Genomic DNA, 14,549 nt, shown 5'->3' on the forward strand with positions numbered 1-14,549 from the left:
AAGTCTATACTACTATTATACTAGAGCTAACTTGTATTTTTAACATATAAAAATTTATGTCTAGTGATCAAATTTCAGCCATTCTGAAGAAATGACGGTATATGTTAGCGTAGTTATGATTCCTATCACTAATCTAATGCGATATTGACAATGAAGTCGCATTAATGTTAGTGACAGAAATTACATCTACATACTAAAACATACTTTCGTCTTTAAAAGTAACATGGTTGAAATCAATATGTGGTCCAACACAGCTTCTTGGCCATTATTAATTCTAGTTCAGTATGGATATCTATAGTTAATTCATAAAGAATTTAGTAAGATAAATTTTTTTTAAAGGATTATTATATCCAATCCATTTCCAAAAATTTTGAAAAAAGATTTTTTTGAAAAACATATATTCTTAAAGTATGTATTGTTAAAAATGTTCCTTGTAAGTTTTAAGTTGATCCGCTTTATTTTGAAGGACTTATACGTATGAAGGACGGTCTCCCCAAGTGCTTCACGCAGGTATAGCGCAGCAGTTATACTGTGAGGACGAGTATTGTCTTTTCCTACCTGCTTATTGTATTAGTAAATATGAAGGGTGTTCAAATTTATTAATTATAGTAACAATCTTAATAGACTTTTAGACCAACGAACACACGAAATTCGGAGATGCTGGCAGTAGCAGTTGACGTTCAACTGTACAGTTAAACATTCGCTTACATGCGAATTTGGATCAATGAGAATAAATCTAATTAAATAAAAGTGATCTTGTCCATATCTTCTTATCTTATACATATTCGGTTAAAAGGAGTCTTAGTGCTCAAATATTTCTGTGTGATTTATCTCTCTTTCTCTCTCTCTCTCTCTCTCTCTCTCTCTCTCTCTCTCTCTCTCTCTCTCTCTCTCCCTCCCTCCCTCCCTCTCTCTCTTTCTCTCTCTCTCTCTCTCCCTCTCTCTCTGTGATTCTGCAATCTATACGCTGAAATCTTTTTCACTCTTGTCCAGCTGGCATCCCTCGTCTTCCCACGCAAAAATAAAAAACGCATATTTCAGAATTAGGAGCTATTAATTAACTTTCAAACCCAGCAAAAAAAATTTTGATTTCTCGTCCCGGTTAGCATTAATTTTAATTTAAAAGTGGGGGGCTGAATGGACGTTCACTCAGCCTCCCACTCTTCAAAATTAACAATAGGAAATCACTCATAAGTTTAGAATTAGGAGTTTTTTATGAGCTCTTAAATCAGTGTTCCTTCGATTTTTGAGTTCCTCTTTATCTTCAAAACAACCCCAAAACTAATCTATATTCAAGAGATAAGTCATTAAAATTAGCACTATATCTAAAATTTCATTAATGTATATAGTTCTGGAACAAATTTGATATAATTCTTAATTTTTAAGCTGCAACCCCTTGACAGGAAAATTACTTCTTCCTTTTTATGAAAGAAAGAACTATGTTTCAGAATGAGAAAATAAATCATTTTGTGACGGAAAATTAACTGTTGATTTAGGAGCTTTCGAAATACGCATAAACTGATTTTTGAGCTGCAACCCCTTAACAGGAAAACTGTATCCTGTTCTTTTCACGCAAGAGAGAACTGTGTGCTTCGAAGTAGGAAAATAAATCATTTAATGATAGGAAAATATCTGCTAAATTACGAGTTTGCGAAATACGCAAAAAATCGATTTTTTTAGCTGCAACACTTCAGCAGGAAATCCCCTGTTCTTTTCACACAAAAGAGAACTATGTTTCAAAATTGGAAAATAAATTTATGACAAAAATTTATTTGTATTTCGCGAGTTCCTAAATCAGCAGATTTTCCCGCAATCCATGCTCAAAGAATTTTTACTTTTTAATCTAGTCAGGGTGTATTCCCCCTTAATAAAAAAATTTTTTACAATTTTTCATCATAAAACTTATTTTCCGATTTTGTAACATAGTTATCTCTAGCGTAAAAAGAGAAAGGGTGCTCTTCCTGCTAAGAAATTGCAACACAAAAATCGTAAAATGACGATTGTGTTGTCATATGTATTGAATGATTCTTATTGTTAATTTTTTTTAATTAACAAAGAGAAACTCCACATATGTATTTTACGGATTTTGAACAGCTTTTGCGTGATTAATAGGACATCAAAAAATAATCCTTGTATAACAGTAAATTGCACTTCTGTATATTTTTCAAGAAAATTGATTTTAAGTCACAACAACGAATCGTTTTCGGACCTCTTTATTTTTTGTTTAAATGAAATATTTGAAATTATTTAAATTAGAAAAATACATCTCCGACGGACACGAATGTATAAACATATAATTTGAGTACAAGATCCGTGTAACTCCAACTACTCAACCCTGATGTTAAAAAATCAAATTAAAAGTTAACAGTTATAGATAAAATATAATTATATAAAGTTAAAAAGTGAAGAGTTTAAAATGTAACTAAATAAAGTTAAAATTAATTAACTTTTTAACTTTTTGACTTAAGTTTTTTGTAATTTTTTAATTTATTTTTAGCATTACCCAACTTTGCCAAATAGTTTCACAAATTATAATGTACTCCCTATCGCTTGACCGAACTTTTTTTCATTTTTTTTTAAATTGACGGAAAAAAATATTTAAATTTTTGACGTTTTTTGATATTATAAATGTTATTGTATTTTGGAAACAAAAAATGTTATCAATAAAATCATCGGTCAGATGAAAACTACTGGTTTCCTGAATATATGTTTCAAATTGTAAGTTAATTGTAACCTAAGAAATTATATAGGTCATGAAAAATATGGTTTCGAGAAAAACACGTTTTTTCCTTCGAGTCAACTATCTGTGTGTAGGTACGTTCCTTTCAAATATACAACTCGAGAAATAATTCGAATATTAATAGAGACTTTTACACATTAATTATAAGTCTTCAAACTATTTTAAACAGAATAAATTTTTTAGATTTTTTGAAAATTTTAGGATGTACTCCCTTTTAAAAAAATATGTATATTAAGGGGATGCTGGAGCGAAGGCCGAAGTTGATCAAGGTCGATATTACAGGTTTTCATTTCCAATGTATAAGCTACTTATATATTCCCTCTGAAGTTATAATAATATGATCATGCAGGAAATTCGATCGATTAATTATCGATATTTTTATTCCGTTTCCTACATTACCATCTTAACAGGGACGTGTATTAGGGTCGGTTCCACAATGTAAGATTTATTTTGGAAAATTTTCCAATTTTAGAATTGAAAAAAAAATAAACATAATTGAAGTTAATCTTATATTTGTAGAATCGGACCTTAGAAATTTAGTTGCATTATATACATATTTAGTTGTATTATATACACATGCAATGTAGGCCGTGTTCTAATATATATCACCAGTACTAAAAGTCTGTAATATACATAAAATACAGATTTTTAATTAATAGATATATCGATACGAAGCCGTAATAGCACTTTTTTCTTACATCCAATGCCATTTTAGGTTACGATAATATATTATCATAAATGAATATCATAATATATATATATATATATGGATATATATAATATATATATTATATATATATATATATATATACAAGTATGGATATCCATACTTGTATGGATATTCATGCAGATATTCTCTATGTCCCTTTTTATGCAATATTAAAATTTTATATTATAATGTGTTATTATAATGATATATAAAATGTAATTCTAACGTTGTATATAAAAAGACATTCATGAATACGAATTACAATTACATTTTATGTGTATTATAATATATGTGTATATACACAATAACACAAAAAATATTATACTATTATTGACATATTAGTGAAGACATGTTAGTGAATTAATGATATATGCAATATTAAAATTATATTTTGGGTACATTATTGTGTATATGTACATTATAATACATATAAAATATAATTATAATTTATATTCACTAATAATGTTTTGTTATATGTTACAACAATGTTAGAATTATCATAATATAATGTATATACAATTTTCTATATTAGATATATAGTCGACATATTAGTAATGTATAAGTACTGTAAGTACCTATCTCTTTTTATTAGACAGAGTAAAAAGAGTTATGGTACATTATGTATGTGCAATGTGTATTCATTTATATATATTATATATATATATATATTATATATATATATATATATATATATATATATATGAAACACATTCCATATATTGACAATAATATATATTACATCTTGACTAAACCCTAAATGATATTGATCATAGGAAAAAGTGATACTACAACTGTATTTCGATATTCACTGCGAGTACTGAAAATACGTAACTATAGATTTTCAGTAGTGACAGTGTACATTGACACATGGGCCTAAGCATTTTTCCTGTCGTACAATGTCATTTTAGGTCAGGATGTGTATTAGCTATACATAGATATATTGTATTACACATATAATATATATAGCTATACCATTTTTTGCTATGTTTAATAAAAATATGTAGAAGTTAATCATGTTAAAATATTAGTGATCTACTTAAATATAATACACACATAGGCAATATTGTACAATATTGCATATATGTACTATAATGTGTGAATATACATACGTTGCAGATAGAAATTATCAATGCTAAGCTGTTTATGCATTCCCTGTGGTTAAATGTGCAATATTAAAATTGTATACATATATAAAATATATATATATATATATAATGCGTATATATATATATATATATATATATATATATACACAGGGTGTTCAAAAAGTCCCGGACCGGGTGAATAACTTGAAAAAAAAATTTTTTTGAAAAAACGCCGAAACACGTGAAACGATTTTTCAAAAAATCTATCTTTTGAGAGGGGTTGCGACCCCCCGCCCCCAATGGGGCACGTGGGGCATGAGGGGGGTCGAAAATATTAAATAGCAACATAGGTCAAATGGGGGCTCATTTGAAAGGTCTTTTCGAGGCGAATCCAAAACACTACACATAGAGGGCGCTGCGTTCACTTTTGGGGGGAAATTTCAATTTTGAAGATTTTTGACTCAGAAACATTAAAAAAATTTAGTGTTTCGATAATCACCGGAACACGTGAAACGATTTTTCAAAAAACTTATCTTTTGAGAGGTTACGACTCCCCGCCCCCAATGGGCACTTGGGGTACGAGGGGGGTCGAAAATCTTAAATAGCAACATAGGTCAAGTGGGGGCTCATTTTAAAGGTCTTTTCGAGACGAATCCAAAACACTACGCAGGACTTTTTGCACATGAAACACACCGTATTTGTTGTCACACATGTACATCAATGGTCGCGTTTTTGAATGCCGATAAAGACACTTGAAGTCAAAAGTTCAAATCATTGAGTCATTATTATTTTACACTTTATGTAATTTTCTTCCCTGATAAGGCTGTTTTGTCGTAGTTCATCTCTGTAATTTTGAAATCAAGCGTCTTTATCGCTGTTTTTGTGGTTATTTTCTTTTTCCTTCAACGTCGTGGATTTTTCCTACATTTAAGATAACATGGCTCCTCTCACCTTAAAAATCAAATAAATCCGCCGAAAATGATCGCAGCGCCCTCTATGCGCAGTGTTTTGGATTCGTTTCGAAAAGACCTTTCAAATGAGCCCCCACTTGACCTATGTTGCTATTTAAGATTTTCGACCCCCCTCGTACCCCACGTGCTCCATTGGGGGCGGGGTGTCGCAACCCCTCTCAAAAGATAGATTTTTTGAAAAATCGTTTCACGTGTTTCGGCGTTTTTTCAAAAAAATTTTTTTTTTTCAAGTTATTCATCGGTCCGGGACTTTTTGAACACCCTGTATATATATATATATATATATATATATATATATATATATATACACATAAAATGAGGATTTATCAGAGGATTCGTAATTTGATTTTTTTTTTTAAGATGTTACGTCTGATCGTCTGCGTTTGACTATCGTTAGCTTTGATTTATGTTAGTTGTATGTATATTCTGATATTGAAAATATAAAAGCATATATCACTAATATTTGATCATAAAAAAACATATCTCTTTTTATTAAACGTAGAAAAAAGAGGACATCAGTACATCTTTTTGTTACACGTAACAAAAAGAGATGAAGTAGCTACACACGTATGTGAATATGAATTAGAAATATATTTTATAATCACATCATAATGCACATAAAATATAATTCTAATATTCACTAATGTGTCTATATTATATATGCATGAAAAGCTAAGTATGAGTAACTTCTATCTCTTTTTATTATGGGCCTTCTACAATAACACATTAGTTACAAATCAGAAGTCAGAAGCTAAAAATTGATCAATTACAGCCAATTTTTAACGTTTGACTTCTTATTTATGACTGATTTATGACTTATAATTGTAAAAGACCCATTAAACATAATAAAAAGAGAGGGAATAGCTATATATGTATGTGCAATGTATTTACATATTCATGTACTGACAATACATGTTACATCCTAAGTTAAAATGACATTGGGAATAAAGGAAAAAGTGCTATTACATTACACGTGTATTTCAAATACATGATTGCATCCGAAAATATATCTAAGTCACAGTCAGAGTGTTCATTTAGTGAAAATATACTTATTGTAACTTGCTGTTAGTCAACGTACGTTGACCTGTAAGTGTATATATTTGCTAAAACACTTTGAATATGATATACTTACATACATTTCATAAACGTACAGCATCGTACAAAAATTATGCATGTGACTATTGACTGTGTAATGTATGTTGTATATATATTATATATATATACATATATATATATATATATATACATATATGTATAACATATATATTATATAGGGTATCCAAAAAGACTCCGGATTTAGGAGCTGAATATAAAGATGACTATAACTAATCGTAAAGGAATGTGAACTTGTATCGACATGCATAGTACGCCAAAATATAATGCGTTGCCCTATGATTCACGTTCTACGATTCAATTACGACCATCCTTGTGCTAAGGCTATTACATAATGTTTTTAGAAAAAACGCTTCAGACAAAAGTTGTAAGGTTTCAAAGAAGCTATTTACTGATATTCAGTTTTTTTTCTTTGTTAGTTTCTTTGTTTCGGTTATGTCAAGCAATTAGCTTTTGATTCCATCATGACAATGCATCTATTTGCATTTCTTTAATTGCAGACGCAAAATTCTATAAATTGGTTCCGTAATTGTATTTCACCAAATTTAATAATCGAAATGCTTCTGCCAATAAATTAAAAATAGTCAGTCCACGATAAACGCCTCTGACATTTATCTGTAACTAGCCAAAGCACGATTTACGGCTGTGGCATTTTGTTATAGCTAGCCAGCTCACAATTAACGCCTCTGGCAGTAAATTAAAAATAGTCAGCCCACGATGAACGCCTCTGACATTTGTCTATAACTAGCCAAAATATGATTTATGGCTGTGACATTTTGTTATAGCTAGTCAGCTCACGATTAACGCCTCTGGCAGTAAATTAAAAATAGTCAGCCCACGATGAACGCCTCTGACATTTGTCTATAACTAGCCAAAATATGATTTATGGCTGTGACATTTTGTTATAGCTAGCCAGCTCACGATTAACGCCTCTGGCAGTAAATTAAAAATAGTCAGCCCACGATGAACGCCTCTGACATTGGATCATAATTAGGCAAAGTACAATTTATTGTTATAACAATAAATTTAATCATATCACTTGTATGATAAATAAAAGCGATATTTTCACGAATAACATAAAGATGCTAACCTTTCTCATTCTGGCTTTATAGGGTGCCAACAAGAAACACACATCACAATAACCAATTTTGGCCTTCTAGAGTGCCTTCCAACAAGAGATACAGTGTGACACGGTGCATTATTACAATCTTGTTCGATAATGCAAGGATGAGATATTGTACTGTATTGTACTGAGTCACTTGTTATAAAGCACCCATAACCTTTTCTTATCAAAGGCAGACAATATTCTGCTACTACATTTTTTCTATTTTGTGGACAAAAAACACTATATAAATATATATAATATATATATATATATATATATATATATATATATATACACATATACACACATACACACGCACGCACGCACACACACACACACACACACACAAACACACACACACAAACACACACATATATATATATGGTGTGTGTAGAACACTACTACACTACACTACATTGACAGTACTGTTGTGCGGCAATGATACTGTGAACGCGGGTCATACTGGTTACAGCTGATTGACTCGTATAACGCCGTTGTTTTCTACACATACAGCGTCACGCAAAATGATATACATATATATGCATATATATATACACACATACAAAAAATTTTTATTTATCACTCTAAGAAAAAAGATACATAATCGATACCATGATCACATTATCTTTTCTTTAGCGACTAATTAAGAAAAGGCGTTCACTGTATCTAAATCCACGTTATTGTAAAAAAACTCTCTATTATCTTTGAAGTTCTATTATTGATACGTCATTTAAGTGTATTCTCCAGGTTTATTCCACTAAAAAAAAAATACAAATAGATGACCAGATGTATGATGCGGTAAAGTAAAATTTTATATTACATTCTGTGGCACAAAAACGTGATCAGTAACTCTTTGAAACTGAATGTATCATAAAAATAATAAAGTAATATTTTAAAAATATGTACATTACATTTAGTAAAATGCATTAAGTTATTAATATGATGTTCAATCACCGTTATTAAGAAAATACAATATTATATAGGAAGGAAAATATTTTCATGACAATTTGCTGGAAGGTATGGTCGCAGCATGTTTCTTATACTATGACACTCTTGAGATACACGCGTGAGCGTCAAGCGTCGAGCGGTTGTGAAGGAAAAGTAGGCAGCATTTCAGAAATCGGCTCGAAATGCTAATTTCGAGCACATTGAAGAACACGTATATAATTTCTGAAATTTTATAAAAAGTATATTTGGAGTAATATGTTTATTAATAACGTTATTTATTAAATAAAAATTAAAAAAAGAAAAAGCAGAATCGAACATAAGATCTCCAATATTCTGATCTTGCACCCAACGTCCGAGACCACGCTGAGTTCTTGCAGATCACCTCGACGAACGCGATACATATAGTGCACGGAAAGTAGTAAACTATTGTATATCTCATCAATGTTTATGTTTTGAAATCATTTTTGCATTTGCATTTTTGTTACGTTAATGAGAAAGATATATGATTAATTTAATTTAATAAAAAGAAAACAAAAGAATTTTAATTCACAAACACGGTTGCCAGCTCTCCGTTTTTTTTTGCCAGACTTCGGTTGCTTGGACTAATATTTAATATTCCAGCAGACGACAAAAATTAGAGATTTTCACATCTGCTGGAGTATTGAATATTAGTCTAAGAAACCGAAGTCTGTCAAAAAAAAAAAACGGAGAACTGGCAACCGTGTTCGTGATTTAAAATTCTTTCAATTTCTGTTATTTCGATAGAGCGAGACAGAGAAACAAACGAATAGAAGCTCCGATTATAATCGGTGAGTCTCCGCGCGGACACGCCGAACTGGGCCCGCTAGCAAAACAATGAGTCTGTCTCTGTCCTTCTCTCTGTGGTCGCTTGTTTCTAGCGACCGAAAATATTTTTTCGACGATCTCGGCCGCTTGGCGTGTATCATAAGGAGGAAAGAGACATTCTAGACAATACATAATTTTTATTAAATAATATTAATCCTTTGCCCTATGATTAAGTTACGATGGCGCGTGCCATAATTAACAACCTGGAACATATTGTTTATGTTTGGCCGATAGACATACCACGGCTCTCATCAATGATACTTATGTTTGGCCCGATTTCTTTACCACGAGTCTCACATGATATTAGTGAAAGAGTTAATCATATACCTTTCTCATTAATATATAATAGCAAAAATGATTTCAAAACGTGATAGTTAACGAGATATAGTTTATGATTTTCCGTGTATTTTATGTACCACGTTCATAGAGGCGGTCTGCAAAAACTCAACGTAGTCTCGGGCGTTAGGTGCGAGATCAGAATGTTGAGGATCCTATGTTCAATCCTGCTTTTTCCTTTTTTTCTTAATTTTTTTTTTAAATAAATAACGTTATTAATGAACATATTACTCCAAATATATTTTTATAAAATTATAGAAATTATATGTGTACTTTAGTGTGCTCAGAACTAGTTACACATTTCGAGCCAATTTCTGAAGTGCTGCCTATTTTTCCTTTACAACCGCTCAACAATCGACGGCTGAACCTCTGGATCGCACGCGGACGTGCATCTCAGGAGCGTCACAGTATAAGAAACAGCTGCTATCATGCCTTCCAACATGAAAGTTATCATGACAACATTTTAGCTTGAAAATTATCATAAAAATATTTTCCTTCTTACATAATTGTTATTTTCTTAATAATAGTGATTGAACATCATATTAATAAGTATATACATTTTACTAAATATTATGTACTTTTAAAATATTTACTTTATTATTTTTATACATTACATTGATACATTCGGTTTTCTTTCAAAGAGCTACTGACCACGCTTATGTGCCACAAAATGTAATATCTTTTAATATAGAATACTGATAATATCAATTTAAGACTAATAAGAGTCGACAGAACGAGATGCGTAATTTTAAACTGGAATGATTCAACTTCAATAACTCCGTGATGTCTTCTTTATTCAATATGTGAATAAAGAAGACATGTTGAATAAAGAAGACATCACAGAAGACTAAGGAAAGTAAAGGATTGATAATTTGCTAGAAGATGTGGAGCATATTTCTTAGTGCAACGCTCCTGAGATACACATCCGCGCGCGATCCGGTGCAGCTCAGCCGTCGAGCATTGAGCGGCAGCGGCGGAGGGAAAGAAGGTGATGCTTCAAAAGTCGACCCAAAATTTAACTTAAATGTATTCCAATAACTATAGGAAAAATACCGAATCACTTTAATAGATAAATAAAAAATTATTTGTATGTTGCATATAAAGGCACATATAAAAGCTTTTTGATTTGTTAATTATAAAATTATATTGACATCATCCTTATAATTATATTAATCATCCTTATATTAGGTGTATGACTTTGCTCATTCGATATAGATGGCTTTAGCGGTAAGTGGTGATCGAAATAAATAGATCATAGACGTCACACAATAAACTTGGGAATTTGTCCACATAATCCAAAAAGAAACATTAGTCGATTTGTGTCTGCATCATAAAGTTATTCTCGATTGAAAATGTCAGTTTACGAGCCAAATTCTTGTCATTTGCGGGAGGTTTTAATTTTCTGCTTCAATATGAAGAAATCTGCGGCTGAGGCTCATCGAATGCTTTCAAATATTTATGGTGAAGCCGCTATTAGTGAAAGAACGTTTCATAAGTGGTTTCAACACTTCAAGAACGGTGATTTTCACGTCGAAGACCAGCATAGCGGTGGAAGAGAGAAGGTTTTCGAAGATGCAGAATTGAAGACATTACTTGATCAAGACTCTTGTCAAAATCAAAAAGAATTGGTACGATCATTAGGAGTGACTCAATCAGCCATTTCAAAACGTCTCAAAGCCATGGGAATGATTCAGAAGCAAGGAAATTGGGTGCCGTACGAGTTGAAGCCGAGAGATGTTGAACGACGTTTGTTTGCTTGTGAACAGCTGCTTGAAAGGCAAAGACGGAAGGGCTTTCTGCATCGCATTGTGACTGGGGACGAAAAATGGGTTCATTACGATAATCCCAAACGCAGAAAATCATGGGGAGTTCCCGGCCATGCTTCCACGTCGATGGCCAAACCGAATATTCACGGCTCCAAGATCATGCTCTGTATTTGGTGGGACCAGCTCGGCGTAGTATATTATGAGCTGTTAAAATCGACTGAAACAATCACAGGCGATCAGTATCGAACGCAATTGATGCGTTTGAGCCGAGCATTGAAAGACAAACGGCCGCAATACAACGAGAGACACGATAAAGTGATTTTGCAGCATGACAATGCTCGACCCCATGTTGCGAAAGTGGTCAAGACATACTTGGAAACGTTGAAATGGGAAGTCCTACCCCACCCGCCGTATTCTCCAGACGTTGCTCCCTCTGACTATCACTTGTTTCGATCAATGGCACACGACCTGGCTGACCAGCACTTCCGGTCTTATGAAGAAGTCAAAAATTGGATCGATTCGTGGATCGCCTCAAAAGATGACCAGTTTTTTCGACGCGGGATTCGTATGCTGCCCGAAAGATGGGAAAAAGTAGTGGCCAGCGATGGATAATACTTTGAATCATAAATGTATAATCAGTTTTTTACAATAAAGCCTCGAATTTCGGAAAAAACCGCAGGGGCAAAGTCATACGCCTTATAATTATATTAATCGCACTTTTGCGATTTGATTGATTATCAGAATTTTCTTTCGGATGATAATTACAAAAAAAAATATTTCACAGAAAGTACTGATCGACGTAATTTTTATTATTACAGAAACATGATTTTTTTTTGGACTTTTTCTAAAGGTAAATTAAAACGTTTAGAAATACACATATAATTTCAATAATTAAATAAAAATATATTTAGCCTGTAATATATGTTTGTTAACAATGTCACTTATTTAAAAAAAAAAATTATGAAAAAAGAAAAAAGGAATTGATCATGAGGTCTCTAACATTCAGATCTCGCATCTTACGCGTGAGATCACGCCGAGGTCTTGCAAATCATTTCTATGAACGTGGTATATAAAGCTCATGGAAAATCATAGAAATATCAATATCCCGTAAATTATCGTGTTTTGAAATTATTTTTGCCATTATACATAAATTGAAGGGATATAGTATTAGCATAATTTATTAAAACTTATATGTTATCTATAATGTTCCTTCTCCTCTTAATTATACACATTGAGCGGCCGAAATTTTCCAGAAAGCATTTTCGGTCGCTAGAAACAAGCGACCGTAGAGAGTTGGGGGGGAAGAAGAGGAGAGGAGAGGAGAGGAGAGGAGAGGAGAGGAGAGGAGAGGAGAGATGAGAAAGAGTAGAGGAGCGGGAGAGGGAGAGGGAGAGGGAGAGGGAGAGAGAGAGAGAGAGAGAGAGACTCTGAAGGATAGACTCGCTGTTTCGTTCGACGAGCCCAGCTCGGCATGCGGAGTCTCACCGATTACAATCGGAGTTTCTATCCTTTTTTGTTTTTTCTCTGTCTCACTCTGTCGTACTTCTGTTTCAATAATTCGTTCTGCAATTCAAGAATGTGATTTCTATCGATTCTGGCATCATCGTCGATGCAGCAAGGACGCACGATTCCTTCTCTAAACAACGATCCTGATATACATATATTTCTATATATACAAAAATATATTATTATGCGTTTCCGGCTGATAATATATTGCTGGTTTATTTACAATGGTTCAATCCATTTCTATAGTTGAATAACGATACTACTTCGTTTGCGCGCGACCGATAGGAGGAATGGCGCTTCTTACTAAGATTCCAAGACATCCGAGTCGAGTCAAAAATGTGCTGTATACAATAATTTCAGACCTTGCATAAGTAGCTGGCGATTTACAGAAAACCTCAAAGAACAATACTATAGTTGCAGAAACGAGTTACGAGCTTTAGTATAAGAGCAAAGAGTATTCGAAAATTTCATTTATATGCCACGTCTGCTACGAGATTGCCACTTGTCGTTCCGACATCCGAGCAGAAAGAAAGCTCAATCGAAACACATCACGTTCCGAACCTTGATATATGCATGTGTAAATAATTCAGTAAATAAAGTTTAAACATGTGTTGTATATATGTACACGCACACACGCGCGCGCGCGCACACGGATACATACGCACACGCGTGTGTATTTGTGCTATTATATATGTATACACACACACACACACACACACACACACACACACACACACATACGTACATACATATACACACACACATATATATATATATATGTTATTTTATATATATGCATCAATAATTTACTAAATAAAATGTATGTAAAAGACAGAACAGTGTAATTAAAATAATTATCTTCATTTGTATTCATATGTAAATAATATGGTATGTTTCTTGTTTAGGAAGAAATTATTTCAACAAAATTGAAATAACTAATATCATATTTATTTTATTATTTTTCCTCCCAAAAGAAAAAACTTTGACCAGGGCACGTTTATTGATATGGGCCTGAGTAAGTCGATAATTCAGATCATTTCTATGGTTCAGCGACGCACTTTTCATGACAGCGCCGCTTGTCGGAATATCGTGGAACTAAAATACTGCTCAGTTTCATGGCTACACGTCAATTTCACTCGTAATATACAAACGAAATTTTTGTACACGCCTTTCTCTTATACTAAAACTCCTACCGCGTTTCTAAAAGCATAGGATTGTTCGTTTAGATTTTCCGCAATTCGCTAGCTACTTTTCATGAACGTGCAAGATCTGAAACTCTTATATGCAACACGTATTATGATGTGTTGACTACAGAAGCCGATAACAAAACTGTAAGTCTTCAATTTTCTTTCGTTTTTCGTATTCAAATGTAGCTGGCGACTTGCGTTGTTGTCGATACTTTAATTGTGGAGAAGGATTTTATA

At 32.6% G+C, this 14,549-nt stretch overlaps 1 protein-coding gene across 7 annotated transcripts in view; it reads right to left on the bottom strand.

The window, feature by feature from the left end:
- The window catches only part of LOC105149251 (extracellular serine/threonine protein CG31145), a 318,959-nt gene that overhangs the window by 10,842 nt on the left and 293,568 nt on the right, over positions 1-14,549 (bottom strand). The window lies entirely within an intron of this gene.

The sequence above is a fragment of the Acromyrmex echinatior genome, chromosome 1, assembly GCF_024713525.1.
Source record: "Acromyrmex echinatior isolate Ae372 chromosome 1, ASM2471352v2, whole genome shotgun sequence".
Taxonomy (NCBI): Eukaryota; Metazoa; Arthropoda; class Insecta; order Hymenoptera; family Formicidae; genus Acromyrmex; species Acromyrmex echinatior.